Source organism: Orycteropus afer, unplaced genomic scaffold (assembly GCF_000298275.1).
Source record: "Orycteropus afer afer isolate SDZICR_OR568_19922 unplaced genomic scaffold, OryAfe1.0 scaffold00173, whole genome shotgun sequence".
In the NCBI taxonomy this organism is placed as follows: domain Eukaryota; kingdom Metazoa; phylum Chordata; class Mammalia; order Tubulidentata; family Orycteropodidae; genus Orycteropus; species Orycteropus afer.
In genome coordinates, this window is record NW_006921760.1 from 4368672 (window position 1) to 4373788 (window position 5117).

At 40.6% G+C, this 5117-nt stretch overlaps 1 non-coding gene across 1 annotated transcript; it reads left to right on the top strand.

Annotated features, from left to right (window-relative positions):
- Nucleotides 1-2276: 2276 nt before the first annotated feature.
- Nucleotides 2277-2404, top strand: LOC122150565. Its single transcript, XR_006163732.1, has one exon. It is a non-coding gene; the product is annotated as a U6atac minor spliceosomal RNA (small nuclear RNA).
- Nucleotides 2405-5117: the final 2713 nt, after the last annotated feature.

The window sequence follows — 5117 nt, forward strand, 5'->3', positions numbered from 1 at the left end:
CTCAGGGCGCAGAAGAGTATGGAGGGATGGACACTGGGAAGAGGTAACTATGGGGAGGAAGTGGGAGGGGAGCTGTTGCATTGTAAATTTTGGTCAGTGACATGAGACAAAGCATATTATGTGAACTGCTGCATGAAAAGTGAATTTACTCTTTAAATCTTCACCCAAATCAAATTAAAAATTAAAAAAAAAAAAAAGAGAGATTACAGAAAAGAAAACCCTATGGAGCAGTTCTACTCTGTAACATACGGGGTATTCATGAGTTGAATCAACTTGAAGGCAGTGAACAACAATGGGAGTGAAGTCATAGAGGAAAACTTATTTCTTGGTTCATTGGATGTGTCATCAAAGAGAAACGACTCATTTCTCAGGACCAATAACCCTATTTTTCCCACTTGCACTGACCTCATGCATATCCATGCAGTTCCTCCCCTTCTTTGGAAACTAACCCATGTTGAACCCTTTATTTCCAGTTATTCCTTACCAAGCATCATTGATATTTAAGAATCAAAGTCACAAAAGCAGCACAGTAATGCACTTACTGTATTAACAAGGACTAGATTTACACTCCCACCTGAAACAACTAGAAATCAGGACAATATATATGAAACAATGGTTTTCAAGGTATTGAATATCAGCAACGAAGGACACTTTTCCCTGAGAGATGGAAGCAAACGTTTGCAGGACTGTGGATCAGAGGAAAGTGGGCTGCCAAGGCAGAGAGTGAGCGAGCTGTGGACATCCTCAGACAGTCCTCGTGAGTCTTCAGCTGAGTACTGATTAGTGCAAGAACGTGAGAAAACTACCTGTGGCCACCTGAAAGCACATAAGGAAAGTACTTAAAGCTCAAAAGGGCCAAGATAGATTTCCTGTTCCCAGCCGCTGAAACAGAGAATACAATTTACAGGATATTGAGCAAATACTCAGAAATGTTTGACTTCAATCCAATAAAAACCCAAACCAGGTGTCAAGTTGGTTCCCACTCATGGCAACCCCGTCTGTGTCAGAGTAGAACCATACTCCTGGGGGTTTTCAATGGCTTACTGTTCACAAGTAGATTGCCATGCCTTTCTTCCGAGGCATCTCTGGGTAGATTCAAACTCCCAACCTTTTGGTTAACAGCCAAGCACATTGGCCATTTGTACCATCCAGGGACTCCATTGTTATTGTTGTTGCTGTTGTTAAGTGTCATCAAGTCAATTTCAACTCATAGTGACCTCAGGTGACAGAGTATAACTGCCCCATAGGGTTTCCTAGGCTACAATCGTTTATGGTAGAACCTCTGGGTGGGTTTGCTCATCTTTTGATTAGCAGCTGAGTGTTTAATCATTGTGCCACTAGAGTTCCTTTAAAAAACTCAATGCCATCAAGTCAATGCAACTCATAGAGACCACTCATTGGGTTACCGAGGTGGTATTTTTACAAAAGTAGATTGCCCAGTCTTCTCTCTGAGGAGTGGCTGGTGAGTTTGAATCTCCAGCCGTCTGGGTAGCAGTCAAATGCCTTAGGCACTACGCCACCAGAGCTCCCAAGGTAGAGGCCTACATTCCCCTAAATTAGTAGGAGGCTGTGGATTTGGCAGGTTTGCTGAGATTGGAGCCATAATTAGAGATTCTTTCTAAGGATTCAAGCAGAGCAAGTAAAATACACTGAAGAGGTTACACTCTTTGGGAAATGGGATCTCCCGTCAGTCATTTACAGTCATAGAACTGTGCCCCTAGAATGATGTCTAGTACCTGATAAGCATTCAAATAATATTATACTTTATATATAATATAAAATAATACACAATTCAATATATGTTAACTAACTAAATGCAACAAGCTGAGGCCTTCCTAAGAAAAGTGGTTGCAAATGGCAGTAGCCTCTAGCTAGTCCTTCTACGGCTATATGATCAAGAGAGAGATCCACAACCCTAGAAACATACCAAATAAATGATTCTGTCCTTTGATGGATTCTTCTCAATTCTTCTCTTGCAGCATGGAGTAAAACATGCTGGAGGAGAGTGCTGCTGAGGAGATTTATAGAGAGGACTGGAACTCCCTCTAGAGGCCAAAACAAGGTATCTTCAAAAATGGAGCTAGCTTGAAAGGGTTGTTTTATTTTCTTTAAGAAAAAATGTTCAATGTTTTAAGACATAACAGCATCACCAGAAAGACCTCACAAAGTGACAGGTTTAACAATATTCCTTTGATTACATGGTATTACAATAAATATTATTACTTATTATATACCAGGTACTATGTAAGGTGTGGGGTACTTGGATATTTAATTTGAAGTTGTATGAAAGGAGAAAGAAAAGTTTACCACTCCCCTGACAGGGATAGAATGGGCGCTTGGGCATCACCACACGGATATATTTAAAGCACTGTCACCGACTTGTGGCATTTAACCAGGGTTAAAAAAGAATCAGCCTGACCTTGTACTTTGTGTACTTTGTATAATGCACAGTTTCATGGGTTATTAGAATTAAATTAAACTTCAAATATATCTCGTTTTGCCACTCAGAAATGCCAAAAATTCCTAAAAAATTTAGTATTATATATATATTTCTAAAAATCAAAACCGCCAGCAAGTTGGGGTTTACTTTTTGTATTTTTCTGATTTTTGTTCTCTCTTTTTTTTTTTTTACTTTTAACATATGTATATTTAAAGTTCTTTGCAATTTATCTTCCAAAATAGCTTAGGGTGAGAGTGAATTTTCAAGAATTTTCTCTAGAATGATCACGCAACTTCTACCAGAGCAAATGCATTTGTCATGGTGCCCCTCGAAATCATGGCGCTTTCCTGCTACATGAAGGAAATGAGAAGGATGAGCAGTGGCAGATGAGGATAAGGCACAAAGTTCTTAATTTGGGTGGTAGGCCTGGTCTTCATATGATGGGTGATAGTAAAAGACCAGTTGATCATACTTAAAGCTGACGGTAAGTTATACCACAGTTGATACCAACTCTGGCGAGAATAAGAACATTAAGTAATCCAAGTAAAATTTTAATTTAATTTCCATATACAAGTATCAGCTGTAGCCATTTGCTCTTTACCTGGTAGCTTCAGTCAGTCCCATCTTCTAATAACAATACTGCTGTTTTCTCTGGGGAAACACATCTTACCCATTCTGTTCATGTGGTTCAGGTGGAGTGAACTCTCCCAGACCCAGAATTGGGCATGTGACCTAGGGCATCAGTCACATACTCATGGCACCATAATTGGCTCAGGAATGTGCACAGTCCTGGGACTTTTGCTGGAGCCAGTAAGAGAAAGGTGATCTCTTTTCTGCTGGATCTTCAAACTGCAGCTTCTGGGCTGTCTCCTCCCCAGCTCACCCCAGAGGGAGAACATCTACCGAAGAGTGAAAGACCAGAGAAAAGGCAGAGCTGAACTAAGAGCTAGAGTAGGAAAGAGAATGTTCTAAATGAAATTGAGCACCTGGATCCAGCTGAGACTGAAGCTGCACTTTTCTGGTCCTGGCCTTTTCAGTTATGTGACCCAATAAATTTTATTTTTAAGCCAGTTTTCTGTCACTTGCAACTATAAATGTCCTGATTAATGGAGCTTCCACTACTCACCAGGTCTAAGTCTGTGGATTGCTCCCGTTCCAAGTCCCTATCAGCCTAAACCTAGCCCATTCTGCTTTTAATCAAGCTCAGACTGTGACTAAGATAATGCTATGCTCCTAATGTAGGAAGCTTCATTTATAGGTTAATATCTTTGAAAGTAAATTCAATCAGTAAATTTAGGATTTGCTGAATAAACGACATTTCTGCTAACTAGAGTTTTTATGGGCAAACCAAATGACAGACTAACCTAACTGAAATTTAGCTTGACATCTGAGTAGATGGTAGATAGAACAGGACAACATACATAAGTTTTAACAGACATTTATTGTGGATACTGAGAGAGAGAGAGAGGTTTTGCCACATGATACAGAAAACCTAAGAATAAATGGATTTGGACTGAGCCCAGTGCCATAAAATAACACCACAAAGGCTGTAGATCATTTCTTTGATGACACAAAAGAGCTCTAGGCATTTTGGTGAGTTCTGGTGCTAGAAACAGGGAAACTAGCAGCTGAAAGGGTCTCTGGGGGCACAAATGGTTAAGCACTTGACAGTAGCCACAGGCTGGGAGTTCAAACCCACGGAGAGATGCCTCAGAAGACAGACCTGGTGACCTGCTTCTAAAACATCACAGCCCCGAAAGCTGCACTTCTCCTCCGACACATGCGGTCGACATGAGTCAAAGTCATCGACATGAGTCAAAGTCAAAGCCACAGCCACTAACAACAACAACAAAAGCAATGGGAAGAAAAATTGAAAATATTCCCAGAAGATGACTACCCTACTATTGCAGAGCACTGACAGTCCTTCCTGTCCTGCCTTCTGGCTTTTCTTTGACAAACACTTGCTGGTGTCTCCTATGTGCTACAGACATTGCTTTGGCAGTGGGAATTCAGCAGTGAACAGAAGAGAGCAAATTCCCTGAACAAGGAGCTGACAGATCATAAATTCAAAAATAAAAATACTACATCAGAATGAGATAACTGCATAATTTAATGAACAGACATACCAAGTACATGGGCGTGACAATGAAGGCAATGAGTAACTGCTTCGGGGATGGGAGGTCAAAGAAGCTTTATGAAATTTGTACTTGACTGAAGAGGTACACCTTCTGGCAAAGAAATGAAAGCAGTGCATGGCTTGGCTTTTGATAGTGAATAAAGCAAATCTGTTATAAAAGACCTCTTTCAATGTTCAAAAGCAAAGATGTCACTTTGAGAACCAAGGTGTGCCTGACCCAAGCCATAGTATTTTTAATCACTTCATATGCATGTGAAAGGTGGAGGATGAATAAGGAAGACCAAAGAAGAATTGATGCTTTTGAATATGGTGTTGGCAAAGGATGTTGAATACTGTGGACTGGAGAAGCAAACCACTCTGTCTTGAAAGCAGGCAGCTAGGATGTTCCTCAGTAGTGAGGATGGTGAGAGTTTATCTCACTTACTTTGAACATGTGATTAGGAGGGACCAATACCTGGAGAGGGACATCATGCTTAGTAAGTAGAGGCTCACTGAAAAGAAAGTCCCTCAATGAGATATATTGACAAAGTGGCTACAACG